Source organism: Culex quinquefasciatus, chromosome 3 (genome assembly GCF_015732765.1).
Source record: "Culex quinquefasciatus strain JHB chromosome 3, VPISU_Cqui_1.0_pri_paternal, whole genome shotgun sequence".
Taxonomy (NCBI): domain Eukaryota; kingdom Metazoa; phylum Arthropoda; class Insecta; order Diptera; family Culicidae; genus Culex; species Culex quinquefasciatus.
Window position 1 is genome coordinate 122,505,192 of NC_051863.1, and position 16,296 is coordinate 122,521,487.

Sequence of the window (16,296 nt, forward strand, 5' to 3'; positions counted from 1 at the left end):
CGGTCCCGTAGACCAAGGGGGAGCGCGCGCGCTCGCTTGCTCCCCTTCCGTTGAGGGTTACGAAATACTCATTTAGTTCGGACCGACGAAAGGTAGAAACTGTATGCTAAATTGGAACCAGCTGGAGATCTGACCGCGTAATCTTGCTCCGCCCGTTCCGGATATTGGGGGTGTCGTCCGAACCCCCGTTCCCCCCTTAACTAATTGATTCGTACACTGTCATCAATCTTCGCGAGGAGTCCTCGAGAACACCCGCGGAACGCGGATCGAGGCCACGGCGGGTCCGTTAGGTCGAACAGAAAATGGGTATCCGCCCTGCTGTGGCCCATAATTTCTCAACGCTCTCTGACTTCTAATCAGCGCAGCGCAGGGTTTTGCACACAGATTTTGCTTTCTTCTGGTTGTTCTTGAGGTGCAGCTGCCTTTGGAGTGGATTCAGTTTCAGTTCGATTTGTGCACATTTGTTGTGGGTCAGTTTCTGGTTCAGTTCAATTTCATTTAAGTTTTCAATAGTTTCAGTTTAATTGCAGTTAAGTTGGTTCGTTTTCTTCAGTTGAGTTTCAGTCTCAATTCAGTAAAACTCAAATCGAATTTCTGATATTTCCAAGCACACGGAGAAAACTGAGTTACGAAATCGTGAATAAGCGTGTTCAAGAAAATTGGAACCTTGAACACTTTGTTCGTGGTTTCCCATTTCATGAACACTTGTTCACGATTTTCGGAACTCGTTTTTCTCCGTGTATTAGGAGTAACAGCATTGACAGAATGACAGTTGACAGGACATGTTAGTAACTCGAAAGATTGTACTTACCTGGATTCCTCGGATGGATTGTACTTACCTTCGATTAACTTTTGAACTTCGAATTTGTTACAGCTTACGTACAACTTGAAGTCCGTAATAGAAGAAACATACAAACTTACCTGAGTCGTTCACACGAACTTGTCATTCTTGTCTTGCAAACACTCAATTTTTACTAATTGAAAACCGTAATAGAAGTTTTCTCAACATTACAATTTGTAACGCAGCTGATTATCAAAGCCAACAGAAATCACGCTGTCGAACAAGCTCAATTATCGACCATCACCAGCGTTTGATGTCCGCTGGGAAGTCTCAATCAACGACGCAATCATGGTGCGTCCCTGTCATTGCCTTCATCGCCATAAGAGCGCAATGGAGATATCGTTCTTGTCCGGAGCGCTGTTGTATGCAAAACTCAGCCATTTCCGGCTGAATAGAAAGCCTTTCAATCACGCTTCTATTCATGGGTTCACAAGTATGGCGCAACTGTCACTGCGCTGCTGGCGCTGAACTGCATGACATCAGCATGTAAATCCAATAAAAGCATGCAGCTCGAGCCGATCGATCATCCTTGGCAACGATATTGAGATATCGATTGCAGCTCCAGTGTCTTCCTGCCGCTGGGCAGTGTAAATCTTGCAATCATCAATATGCAATTATTATGAATGAAAAACCACTTATGGGCTCGGTGTCCGTCTTCTCCCCCCGATAGCTCGGTAGATCTGGTATGCCGATTTGAACACAAAATGAACAAATCCAGAGCACAAAAGCAGTACTCAGTTTTGTGCAAATCTTTCACTGCCTTCTTCCTCGGGGCGGCGGACATTGAACATGGCATGTTACACAAAATGCCACCCATGGCCTGCCGGCCGGTCCGTTTTTGCTTAGCTGAGACTCCGTCGTCCGTTCGAATATGCACCGGATTTAATGAAGGAATAAAATGCAATTCTACCAGTGTGTGCTGTCTTAGAGCAAATCGGAGCAGCTCTTAACGACCCCTTGGCTGGAAAATTCTGTGGCAACCCCGACAAATCTCGAAATTTACAAAATAGGAATCATTCTTGTCAACATTCAGAAAGTCTTCAGTAAATATTTAAAGGACTCAACTCTTTGGGGTCGCACCATGATTCCCGCATTCCCTGCTCAAATCCTTCGTCCAAGAAAACGCAAAACCAGACCAGAACTAACCCGTATCAAATCACTCTATCTACAGGGTTCAGTTTTTGCACACACAGAAACTCACATATTTGTCGACTCAGACCTGCTGCAAACTCAACAACAGCAGCAGCAGCACACACACAGTTATTGCTTGCGATTTGTGACTGCTGCTGCTACTTCTACAATGATCCAGACTCGGTGTCCCTCTGAGGGACAACCCTGGCACGATGATCTAATAATGTGTGTGCTGCGGCGCGTCTCGGCGGTTTCATGTTCGCTCAAAATGCTCCAGAGCTTGCGGGTTCTTGGGCGAATGCGAAACCGATCGAGGACGGTATGCAGTTGGTTAGTAGTGACAGATTGACAGGTTGACAGTATGTTAGTAGTTTAACAGATTGTACTTACCCCGGTTGGTGTTCTGCTTCAACTTCAGGAACATTTCAATTGTAGTACTTACCCCTCTCAGTTGTCATCATTATCGGTGCAAGCTTAGGTACACCCTGAAGTCCGTAATTGAGAAGGCTGCTGAATACCACCCTAAACCAACATCTTAAATTAGTCTCCACAGGGCATAACCACAGCTCCAGACAGAGACCACATGCGTCCACTTAATCAAGGCCCAAGTCCTTCAGCGCGCGCGTTGCCTGCTCCACAAAACAGAACGTCACCAATCATCATTTCCTTGCGTGGCGACGACTAGCCCTTACCCTCCCCGTATATCCCTGGCGGGCCTTGAGCCGTTCACCCTAATCAACGGGGATTACTCTCGCAAATCGCAAGAACGTCCGATATCCACCAACCTCCACCGCACAAAGAACACTCTTGCGTCTCAAGCGGGCGCGCAACAAGCAGTTATACCAATTGAACGCGAAACCTAATTCTTGTTATTTGCATTCACCGCAGTCGTGGAGAAAACAAAACGCGCTTGAGCTCAAGCTCAAGCAGACCTTAGAATGTTGCCTCCTTGCGGCGGCGGCGGCGGCCACTATCGAGAGTAAGTGCCGTTTCCTGGCTGCCTTCGAGCACGTACACGGATTGGAATTACGGGCTGCGCCGTCTAATAGCAGGCCTGCGGACGGACGAGATTTTGCCCCGATTCGATACGTTGTTGAACCGCTGAACTTCGGAAATCGAGCTAGACGCTGATTACGCCGCTGATCCAGCGATTGAGTTCTCTCCCGGGACGGGACGCTTACAGGTGTCATCCGCCGGGGGTCCATACATCATAATCATGGGAGCCCCAACGACATCACCTAAATCATGCAAGGTGACACCTTCTTGGCCGAGCGCGCGCTCCTCGTTACAAGCGAATTCCATGTTCGCGGAGCACCCCAGTTTCAGCTGAACTGGAGGCGAGTGTCACTGCTCTGGGTTAAGAAGGTGGTGTACAAAGAATCGTGACATTCTCCTTGGTTCATTTTTCATCCTTTAGGGTGCATCCTGCACCGTCGTCGCACCGCGTACAGTCGTTAGCCTCTTTACATCCAGAAACATGAGTTATATACAAATAATGCGAAATTTCAATGAGGGTATAAATCTTAATTTTGAGACCTCTCCCCGCCCGCTTGCGGGGTAGCATCTGTTGTGGCCAAGGGGTTCTTATCAAGATTATCTGGCCGCGGCGCGGCAACCGCGCCACTTTCAGTTTCACACACCAACTGTTGTTCAACGAGTCCGCACAGAGACCGAGAGCGAGGTAAAGAGTGTTAAAATGTACAATCAACAAATATGGCTTACAAATGAAGCTTCGGGCATCGGGACGGGAAAATCTCTGCGGCGGCGGCTGTTCGGAGATGTGGTCCCGCGAAAGACCCGCGCGAGAGATCGCGAAAACTGATTTATGCATCAATGAACAATGAGTCAGTAAATTAAATTGATATTTGAATAGAAAAGCGGACGGCGCACGGGTTGTGGGAGAAAAGGAGATGGGTGGAACGCTGCGCGGTGTGGTTGCTCCGGTTTTGGACCTGAGAAGTGACGAGGGGTCCGACGACGGTTGGGTTAGTGGTGAGACAAAGTTGACTGGGTGACAGGTTAGGTTAGTAGTTGACAGATTGTACTTAACCAGATTTGTACTCAGCTTGGAGTCACTTGAAAAATGCAGAAAAATCACCAAGGTATAGCTTGAAGTCCGGAATAGAAGTGTCACTGTCGTACTTACCCTAAACCTGTTCAACGTCTTGAAAATTAGACGAAGCTAAGAACTGCTTGAAATCCGTACTTGAAATGCTGGGTGACCACTCAAATCGTCATTCAGCCGACTTTTCCAGAAACTCAAATAATAGGCATTTCTTATCTAATTAACGATTTAAGAAAAAACTCTTTAAAAAAAGTCAACATTATGCACGAAAAAAAAAATCTAGATGAATTAAAAAAATCAAACTATTGTCAAATTTCGTAACAACAGAAACATAACAACAAATAACTTTAAAAAGTACTAGAAAATGGAAGCACTCATTATTTTGATTCATTGTTGAACCATAAACAATTAGGCTTTGAAAAATAGCCAAAAGCATACAATTTCATTGTTTATTTTTAAAATTGGCAAACGTACACACTTAGATTTTTTTACCGAATTTGGTAGTTGAAAAAGTTATGATCGGTAAACCATCTGTCAAAATGATCAAATTTTTACCGAATTTCGGTTGTACGATGAACAATAATGAACAATGATGAGCTGCAATACCAAATTTCCAACGAAGTTTTTACCGAATTCGGCAATTTTCAGTTTACATAACTTTTCAGCAGTTGAAAATTCGGTAAACTTTACTGAATTCGGTAAAAAAATTAGTGTGTACAGTTTTTGATACACAGAAAAAAAATGATGGTAATATTAATTAGGAAATGGTGACAGATTTTGTGCAAAAAAAAAAATGAATAATTTTACCCCAGAAAATGATGAATTTTTATCAGTTTTTGATGATTATTCATCAGGTTCACATTTTTACACATTTTTTATAGAATATTAATACTCAAAAAAAGAGGTAATATTCAACCTACCAAATTTTCATCATTCCTTAATTCAATTTTTTTCTGTGTACTTCGTTTCAAATGAAAATGGCAAAAAAATAGAAATAACTGAATTAAAAGTTTTGTTATATTTTAAACGATTTCAGTTGATTGCACTTAAATTTCCACTTGAAAATTTCAACTTTCTTGTTTTAAATATTTTATTTTTGCCTCTTGATTTTTCGGGTCGACTTTAGGGGAGGGGTTACCAGCCTCATTTAAAATCAAAGAACGCTTAAAACATGATTACTGTTATCATTCTTGTCAGAAAATTCAGAAATATTTAGGTATTCCAGGTATTTAAAAAATGTTTGTAACAAGTTTCCTTTTAATTTAGTGAATTTTGATAGTGAATTTTTAAATCATGGTGGATTTATAGAGTTAGTATTTAACTGAAATTTTTTTTTATTAACAAAAAAATAGATTGATAACATTCCATGTTTTACCACTTATTTTATGCGAAATGTTTGAAAAGACAAGATCTATAAACACATTTGCAATAGCTTTAAAAAAAAATCTTGGATTTTGCTTTGCAATTTCAAGATTTAAAAACATAGTTTTTTCGTTTTATTTTTCAATTAGAACGAACAACGATTCGATTTTATTTGATAACTGAAAATCAAGTTTTATCTATAGTAATTTACCCATACTTAAAAAAAAGTTCAAGGAAATATTTGGAAAAAAATATGAAATGCCTTGATTTATTTAGTTAAACAATTAAAAATATTCAACTGAAAAAAAACATTGCCGAACTCAAGTTGGAATCTTTTTTCAACTATTCTTCCAATGTGACAACATGAAACAAAATCATAACTTTATGCTGCCCATAATCATTGAAATTAGACTTAAATTTTTCTTAGTTTTTCAAAAACGTTGTTTTTGATTTAAGTTACATGTTACCTATTGTTTGATAAAAATCTTTTGATTCATAAAAAAATATGAAAATCTGGGTCAAATGCATCCAATATTGATTACGATTTTTAATGTCTAAAATAGATTGAAATAGTAAAAGAAACCTTAATTTTAAGTAAGTTGCTAAAGAAGAATTCTAGAGTCTAGAGTGGTTTGTTGAACCTATTCAAAAAAAACTCCAGAATTGAGTTAATTTAATTTGGAAATTGTACAAAATATTACAAAATTATTCAAGAGTTAGAAAATAATTTTTAAACAAGTATGCTTGGGATTCCCGACTTTTTACAAAAATCTCAAATTCCTTCTTTTCCGAATTCTCGACTTTTCCGACTTGAGTGGCCACCATGATTTGAAATGCAACTTGAATTATTTCTTTAGTGAACATCCATCTTCGGGCCCATCGACTATGTAGGTAAAACTTAAACCTTACGTGTTATTGATCCAGTTCTTGGTTTGTTTACCACGTGGCCTAACAAAGTTTGGTTAATTTTTTGTTGACAGAAGTGTAGGTACACCCAGACATTGTTAGAGTGGTTCATACCTTACAGCGTAGCTGCTCCAGTCACCGAGGGGTTCAACCATGGTAGCATTAGTTATGACAGAATTGACAGTTGACAGAGTTAGTGATGCAAATTGCACTTACTCAGATTGGACTCCACCAGAATCTACTTACCCAGAGTTTTGTCAGCTTCAAGTCATTTTGAATGTAACTGCATGAGCTTATCTACAGTCTGAAGTCCGTAAAAGAAGTATCAATGTATTACCATTTCTTGAAGAGTCATATTTCTATCGCTGGACCCCTGATCGAACTTCTGAACCGATGAGCCCCTCTACATTGTTTCTTCAGTTTTGAACCTGGTCACCGAGGGGTCCAACAATGGTTGGATTAGTTCTGACAGATTTGACAGTTGACAAAATTAGTCAGTTTGTACTTACCCATATTTTGTTCAACCAAACTGTACTTACCCAGAGTTGCTCTCAGTTACATTGAATGTTACATTCTGAAGTTTATAGAAGAAGTATCAATATACCAACCATTTCTTGAAGATTTAAAAAAAACCATCGCAAGACCCCTCGCCCAGCCTGCTGTGGTCAAAAACCGCACCACACATTTGGCACACGTTCTCGCCACCGCTCTGGGGAGCCACGTTTGAACCACATGGGCACCCTGTCCACCCCTTGTCAGCAAGCTCAACGTGCTTTTTTTTCGGTTTCTGGACCTTCCACCGAAAAAAAACAACCACGCTGCACAATGAAAGGACTCCCGGCGTGAAAGTACGATTAATCACTCGTGTTTTTTTCGCTTGCCCTTTTTTTCGGTAATGGCGTGAACGAAAACCGTCCACAAATGTTTCCGTTTTCGGCGTTGTCTGTTCGCGCTTTGCGCGACTCCCCCATAAACGGTAAATGCGTCCCGGTTCTTTAATGAGATGCTAATCGAATGTGTGTGTGTCTCGGCTAACCGAGGAAAGTGGTTCTGGTTCTGTGTCATTCCTGCCGGGAACACAATTAACTTGATCAGCGCGCGATCTCGTTTTACTGCTGTCGCCCTGCCACTTTAGAGTCATTTGTAATTGTCTCTCGCTCTCTATTCAGGCAGCATTTAATTGAAGGGTTCGCCCCACCATCCGAACGGGCGGCCACACATTTCAATAGGGTTATAAATCGATCACGCGGCGGTACGCAACGCGCGTTGTTTGTACTCCAACGGGGGGTCGCCCACGGTGAGAGAGCGGGAAATTATGAGACTGCACCACCTTCGCCGAAGATCGGGGATCAGAAATCGAGTCCCGCGACTCTCTACGGGTGGGGGTGATGCTGGAGACAAATTTTAATTGGCTTATTCTAAAAATGGAGAGGGCCCTTACCGGGGTGGGATCGCGGAATTGATTGCCTTTCGGGACGTGTCTATTGTTTCAAATAGGAGGGGCGTTGTAGACAGGGCTTAATTCTAGCGTTATCTGGAGTGCAACGATCGGTTGACATTGGCGGCAAGCGGTGACAGATTACACTAATTTAGTTTTGTATCTAGTTGATCTTTGCAGGGCGTTGAAAACTTTATACTAACCTAGGTGAACTCTGACAATCAGTCCCGTATCAACTTCAACTGTGTAACCTAAATCTGAACACTTCCTCGAAGGATCCCAGACAGACCGCCTTAATCTGGCCCAATCCGCATGATCACCGGGGTCCACTGAACCCAAAATCGGCGGTCAAAATTCGATACTTTACTTTTGGGATCCTTAATTGGACCAGCGCCGTCAAAGCCGAGCCGGATGATCCCAAAGTCTTGACGACTTGTCGTCAAAAAAATCGCTACAGCTGATGAAGCAATCTCGCCTAACAAAAAAATACCGTCTAGAATCAACAAACATCGACGACGACGACGACGATGCTCCATAAAGTACATCCACAATGGACGGAGCGGAAAAGATGGCTCAAATTTCTGGCACGCCATTTGGTGACCGAGAGGCCCCCTCTTCAATTTCGCTGAACTTGCCTAATGAAGCGCAAATAAGCCGTTTATGGGGACCGGCGCGATGGGGCTTGCGCATATGTGGTTTGATGAGTGTTTTTTTTTTTTGGAACTGGTGAAAACGAATTTGTAAGCAACAGTTTGTCATAAAAGTGAAAAAAATCCAAATTGTTTTCAAAAAACAAAGACGCAGACGCAGAACTATGCAATCGACCGGGTTACTTCACTATAGATTGCCAAACTGCGTTGGACGGACAATCTTGTTCATAGCTTAAGGTTAGTATTATTTGACAGCATTGACAGATTGACAGAAGTTAGTTACATGACAGAATGTACTTACCCAAAACGATATTCATCACAACTTCACCTTAGAAGTTCATAAGCTTACGAACTTCTTGCAGTTCATAATTGAAACGTCACTTACACTTTATTAATTGCAGTACTTACCCGTTCCTGTGTTCAATTTGCTAAAGTCTGTATGCTGCACTAACGTACAACCTGAAGTCCGTAATCGAAGTGATTGTTTCGGAAATTAGTTTTCGCATTGCTAAAAATAATAAGTTCAGCTGCAGTTTGCTTAATTGCCTTCCCGAGACCAAGTGCCTTGTCGTTCACACTTTCCGGCCATAAAAACCGCCACACCGCAGTGCAACACGACTCAATCATCGATTCCCGAGCGTTGTCGTACCATACGTACGCTCAAAAAAGACCCAAACAACCCAACGATGGCCGGCGTAATTTTTCCCTTTGAAAATCTCAATTAACATCTCGTTACGCCCACCTGCAGCAGCCAAGTTCGTCCTTCTTTTGCTCCCGACAACGGGCTCGCCTCTTCGAGGCTGTGTAACGCCCCTCGTCTGAGCAGAGGGGCGCGCGCAGAAAGCGACGACCTCTACCTTGTGTGATTGATTTGCCTGCCTCATTTTCTATTCTGCGGGCCGGACGTGCAGAGTAAAAAAACACACACACGTTCATAATAAATATGAATATGAATTCGCCCGATGATAATCTCATAATCTTCTTTGTAAAACAAGTTGCATTTGTCATTCTGCGGAGGCACGGTTTCCGATTCCCGTGATCGCGGTTGCCAGATTTTCTGCAATAAAATTTACTTTAAATTTGAACATAACCTTAACATAATTGAAAGTGAGTTTGATTCCAAATTTGCTGGCAACACTGCCAGCCCCTAGAAACGCCGCACAGCACTGAAATATGAGCGGGGCTTTATTATCAGCCCATTATGGCCATAATCATAATAAAACTCGTCGAAAATCCTTCCGAAACTGCAGCCTGTGGCCACAATGCGAAAAACGGTTGCGTTATTAATTTTGCAATAGTTAATATTTTATCGCGCGCACACACACACCTTCACATTCGCACAAACCCTCGACTAATTTGAAATTTATGCGGGAGCTGGAAGTCACATGTATTTTTTTTTCTTCGTGCTATACTGTCAGTTCGTCACACAAAAAACGAAAATCACGCAAAAACGCCAATACCGAGGGGAAGACCACCCCTGCGGGTATAATTTATGCAAAATCGTCGTCATCGCGGCCGATGATGGGCTCTTCTTTTTGTCCCTGTTTGTGTGATAATTTTGCAAGCATTTCTGGCGGAATTATACAGATTGTAATTTATTTGTGGCAGAATCTTTCGTTCCGGTTGGTATTTGCGAGAAAAACAGGCGATTTCAAGCGATAAACTGTGACAAGTGCAACGGAATCGGTTAATGTTGGAATGTTGAAAAAAATGACGTTTCGTTGAAAAAGCTTTTGAGAGTGACTCTGACTCCGGCTATTTGAGATTCAACGACATCAACAACAGTTCCTAAAATGTTGAAAATAAGACGACTTCACTGAATTTTCCGGTGTAGACTACAGGCCTTCAAAAGTACTCCTCGGACTTTGGCTCCACGACCTTTCAAAATATATCCCCACTAAAACCGAAATAGGATTCAAGTTTGCTCTGTTCAATAGATCTGTAAAAGAGCACCGATTCTTTAGCACCGATAACCCCCTTCAAAATCACGTTCCCTATTCCGGTTCCGATTCCGATAACATCACCGGGGCGCTGTCATAACTCAGATTGACCTCAGATTCCGACCGACCACCGAGTTGTGTAGAGCACCGCCACAAGTTGGCACCACCAGAGAGCAAGGTGATGTGCACCGATCCAGATTACCAAGCTCGAGACTCACGCCGCGCCACGGTACAAAATAATCATAAATCTCGTACCGGTCCCGTGTTGTTCACAGACGGCGACAGAACCTGGAGGTCTATTTAGTCATCCCGGCCGGAACACCCGGACCAACTATGTGGGTAATTTGAATGTGATTTTAATTTCCGATAAGTCCTCCGCGCGCTCTCCGACATGTAAAACACGAAACTTTGGAAACTTTTTGAACTATTTTCCGCCGGAGCGCGATGCGGTCGTCGGGGTCGGAGATCTAACATGGCTGATAACAATCGCGCGCCGCGTTGTGCGGAGAGACAATGAACTTTTCACCGCAGTTACTAGTTTTCTCCCCCCTCCCTTGGAGGGGGGCCCGGTGTTGGAGAAATTGCCGTTTCATGATACGATAGTTAGTTGTTGAACAAAAAAAATAAACATAACTACACGGTGGATGGGGCCATCAGCGACCGGTTGCAGCAGTACACAGCAAGAGTTAAAAGAGTGTATAAAATAAAACTCGTTTTTGCTCTCAGCACAGCACAGTGAGCAAGTGTGTCATCGTGTTGAGTAGCCAGCATCATCGTAGTGTAGACTGGTTCAACTTTATTCCTCTTTAACTTCATGTTAGTATGGATTTGACAGAATTGACAGTTTGACAGGTGTTATAGTTCATTGACAGAATGTACTTACCCAGTTTGTGCTTCGTTGACTTCAAATATACTTCCTAATGCACGATATTGAAACCTCTCCAACAAAAAAAATAAGTTCTTACCTTTCTACAAAAATCACAATTCAACGCTACCCTAAGGTTCCGCTTGAAGTCCGTAATCGAGATGTCATTCTTTCAAATTTTGAGCCAGTCTATTCTTGAGTAGTGGTGATCCCTCGGCAACCTCATATGAAATTCTGACCATGTTCTTCGCACAGGACGGACGGGAACGCTACCGGTTGAGATCGCCCGTAGCCCGCTACCGGATTTCAATTCATTCAGTGACGGACGACGATTCAACAGGTCCTCCGAAGCACCATCATCAACGCTATCGAATTTCCAATTACCCCCACGACGACGAGTTGTGACGAGTGAATTTTCTTCGCCGCGTTTCACGCCGTCAAGACTTGTGTACCATCCGCTCGTCACTTCTGGTATCATCTGCCATATATATAAACAGAGTAATAATACTCATCTTTTTCCAACTCTTTTTTCCTTCCACCCTTTGAGACACATTGCTGGCAGTTTTGTTCCGTTTTTTAGCCCCTTCCGAGCCGAGCTGAAAGGCTGGAAAATTGTTACCCAGCTTTTCTAAGCAGCACTCCGGAGGTTGCTTCATCCAGAAAAGGGGGGGGGGGGGGTTAAAACAAGTAATTATAAACAAGATCGTGGGAAATGTTAATTTAATTCTGTCCACGTCGTCAGCGCGACTCTTCATAGTTGCGGCGGCGCTGGGAAAACTTCCCGCGCATCATCGTCGAGTCCCCCTTTTCCGTTGATTGTTGTTCCTGTGTGAAGACTTGAAGAACTTCGTTCTTCGCATCGTGCGGCTGGTTTCATCAATCGTCTTAATTGAAACTTGATATTGCTACTGAACGATGTGCGCGGCGGGCATCAGATCAATTAGAAGTCATATGGCACAGGGTTGGCCGCCATGTTTCAAATGGGCGTTGGTTATTATGTCGAATTGATCAGTTCAACGAATGGGATATTTTGTCGATTTTTTAAGTTAAATTTGCCGCTACTACTACACTATTTTTTCCCTTTTCCGAGGGATCCTCATGACAACATTTTTTTTTTTAATTTTCCGAGTGGGCCTAATGATTACATTCTTATTTTTCCTTTTTCTGAGTGGCCTTTTCTAAGTGGTCCGCATGACAATATTTTTCTTCTTTTCCTCATTTTGAGTGGTCCGCCTGACAACATTCTTTTTTCACTTTTCCGAGTGGTCCGCATGACTAAATTCTTCTTTTTTTCCTTTTCCGAGTGGTCCGCATGACTACATTCTTCTACTTCCCTTTTCTGAGTGGTCCGCATGACAATTTTTTTCTTTTTTTCCTTTTCCGAGAGGTCCGCATGACTACATTCCTTTTTTCCTTTTCCGAGTGGTCCACAAGTCTGAGTTGTGATAGTTTTAGTTATTTGCCAGAATGTACTAATCCTATAAAGTGTTCTGGTCAACCTCACGGCAGTTGTGCGTACTTCTTGAAGTCCGTAATTGAAGAGATTATAAACAACCCAAAAACTCTAGTTTAGTAGTACGGGCCAAGTATTCCAATCATTCGAAGAATTGATCATTCGGCAAAACGTCCTCAAACTCCTTCAGAAGATCTCCAAACAGTAACGCGCAATCCAATTCCGGGAACGCAAGCTGTGAATAACCTATTGACGGGCAACTTCAGCGCCCAGGCGCCGCGTCATTTGATCCAGATTCGCCGCTAATGAGCGCAGATGTTTGCAAAACTTCTTCCGCGAAGCGGCCAGATAATCGGCTGCGTTGCGAAAAGGAGCTCTTCATCAGCGCGCGATTAAGCGTCGATTAAGTGTCGCGATAGAGTCGGGGGTCTTGCGCAAACGGGCCGCGCTAGGGGTCTTACCAATCGCTAATTGTGGGATCACCCCAGGCCAACAATGGGCGGCAGTTTCCCAACTGTTGATTGTTTTGTGGCGTCGTCTGCAACGAAGTGGACGTTCACTTTTTGGGGACATTACGGCTAATTGTGACCGGTGGAGATTAGATGGATTGGATAGCTATTGGTTATTTCCCAAACGGTTGTTTTCCAAAGCAGCAACATTAGAAAGCCCCTTCGAAAATTTCGGTAGAGAAAACTGTCAAAAAGTTAGGTTATGTCGGCAAACTCATTGTGGTCTGAACACTTCAGTTTTGTACCAAAAATCTATCAAGAGCCCTCCATAAACTGCGCCACACTTAACGTAAGGGCCTTTCGCCGCACCAGTGAACGTTTATCGAGCAAAACTGAGCAAATTTGAGCAAGAAAAAAGTGCACTTTCTAGTACTTGGACCCATTTTACCCTTTCCAATTGTTTCGCAAACCCCATTCGGTCACTTAAGTCGATTACCGCTCCAAACCATGTGTCGCAAGCCACCCGGCGGCACCCGTTGAACTGACCTCGGCCGCCGAGTTCAGCGTGCCGGGGCTGCGCTACACCCCCTAAATGTGGTCCACTTTTGAGCGCGCAACAACCACTTTGCCGACACACAATCGCCATTATCTTGGTCAAGTCGGAGTCGAGCTCAGAGAGCGGGATTGAAGACTAATGTTCAAGAAGCCGAACATAACTTCAAAATTTTGATTAAAAATGATCAAACAAAACTTTGAGTGATCTTTTCTGACAAACTGTCAAAACTGACAGCTGTCAAATTACTAAAACTGTTGATCCCAAACACTGCTGCCAGCCAAAAAACCTACTCTGTCTTCAGCCCGTCTATGAACGACCATTGCTCCAGAGCCGTTCTTTTCCGGGGTTCCTGCTGGGGTCCTAGAGTTGACCAGCCGCTGAAAATAAAACAGACGCGAGCGGGGGTGCAACTCTGTTTTATGTATTATTTATAATTCATTAATATTTATCTTTCCTTTTCGCCGAGTCGTGTGCGCGCGAACCATTCCCGGCTGCTCCTCTTGAAGCCCCCAGAGGTCTCTCCACACACCGCCTACTACTGCTGGCCAGGCGACTTTGGCCAGTTTTCAAGTGGGAGTCTCGCGTACAATTGTTTGCAAACTCGTGGACCACTTCACTTGGCGACGACGCGAAAAACATTAAGTTTTGTGGTGCGTTCGTTTGAACAACCTGGGTTGAAGTTTCATGACAATTGTCAGATTTGGACGCTACATGAGTTTCAAGGTGTTCCAAAAGAAGGCCGCAACTGGTTACCCAAACGAACTCACCATTGGTGAACTCATAAAGCTAGTTGAGGACATCGGCTACGTAACCGGGCGGTAACCTCCAGTTGACCCCATCATTGTGCGTCCATGACATGGGTAAACAAAATAATTAAACCCAACGATGCCCGGTGGCGCAATGATTGACAAATCTGTGTTCCGAGGAATCCAGCTTTTATTGTTTTTCGAGACTTGCTGTCCAGCGGCAGCTTCCAGCATCATCACCAGCCGGTTAAGGTGAAGTGAAGAAATAAAAATTTACATAAATTTTGTACGCTCGTAAAAGCAGGCTCTTTTATTGGTCTCTCTCGGAACACGGTACAGTCCAAACTCTTGGGGAGTTGGTCAAGCTTGCCGCCGGCGGCAGTCCTGGAACGAACGGGGGAGGTCGATGCATTCGTGGATGCATCATAAGCACGTGCTCGGAAAGTTTATGCCTCCGGACGGCGCGTTCTTTGCTGAACAAGACGTGCCACACGGAAACTTCTAGCTAAACATTCGTTCGAACGGAAATGATTTATCGCTGGTGTTCTTTGTCTCTATTAAAAGCTTATTGACCTAGTTGACAGATGTTGACAGAACTTTAAATCCAACGGTACTTACCACCCGGAATCTGCACCAAATCCGCCATTACTTCTGTCACTCTGGGAGCATCTCTCCAAGCGTGACATTTGACATCCCTCACAGGGTGCACTACCCGCCGCCAAAACCGAGTGACGTTTCGTGCCGCAATCGTAACAACGAGAATGTTACTGCCAATTACTGCTGTCACCGCGGCAGGCAGGGCTCCCAGAACCGGTTGTGTCGTGTACATGTCAGCGTGCGCGCCCAACGACATTAGCCCGGGTTGAGTCAATTGTTTTAACATCTCTCATCTGTCACCATTAGTCTTGCGAGCGGGGTCGTCCGCGGGCGAACGGAAGCTCCCTCTGGGGAGATGGAAACTCACCGAGAGGAGAACTACTGGGAAATGTTGAAAATGAAATATACAATTGCAGCAGCAGCAAAAAAAAAAGCACAACAAGCATGAGCCACTTATAAATGTTTATCACGTTTTATTCGAAGTCATCCACCGCGTTGAACGTTTCGTCCAGCGGTTGGCAACACTGCCAAGAGGAAGAAGATCCGCATGACACACAGAGTAACGGGGCAGGTTGTTGAACAGCGTTGACGTAAACGGAACATGTTTCGCAGAGCAGTTTGAATTTTGGAACGTAATACAGTAGGTGTCACGCGCTTTGTTTACTTTCCAATTCCATAGCTCCACAACACTAGCTTAAGTACAGTGTAAACAATGAGAAGCGCTCAAACTGTTATTAAAACTGTCAAAACACATTCCGCTTGCGCGAGGGGTCCCTCGATTTCGTCAACCGCGCGCGCAGATCTTGACGAGGGGTAAACAAACAATGGTGGAGAAATGGGAGCACAAAACAAAGTGGACTTTGGATGGCGGGGAACCTAGATTCCTGCCGGAAGATTGGTTACGGATTTGCATACACTTCGCGCGCGAGGTAGTTAAACAAAAACAAAAATATTTAAACAAACATATATTCAGTGCATCATCAGCAGCTTCAGCAGCCGTGGGTGGCTGGACACTTGAGGAGACCTGGATGCTGGAACGAGCTCATGATGGCGATGATGATGTGGTGAAAAGAAAAATACACAACCGGACAGCTCTTGGACGTGTTCTGGGGGCAAGGCTTGTCGAGTGTAAGGTTGAAACCAATTGGGAGAGATGACTACATGGGTTACCTCTTAGTTGACGGATGCTCTGTGTTGCCAAATTTTATGTTACGAAGGGTAACTTAAAATGACTTGCGAAACGTAACTATTATTATAAGTGTTGCCGATTTGCGCCAGTTTTAAAGGAATTGTTGCC

General features: G+C 43.7%; 1 protein-coding gene across 1 annotated transcript in view; it reads left to right on the forward strand.

Moving 5' to 3' along the window:
• LOC6043377 (fringe glycosyltransferase) overlaps nucleotides 1–16,296 on the forward strand; it is a 153,259-nt gene that overhangs the window by 19,885 nt on the left and 117,078 nt on the right. The gene's annotated exons all lie outside the window — the stretch shown is intronic.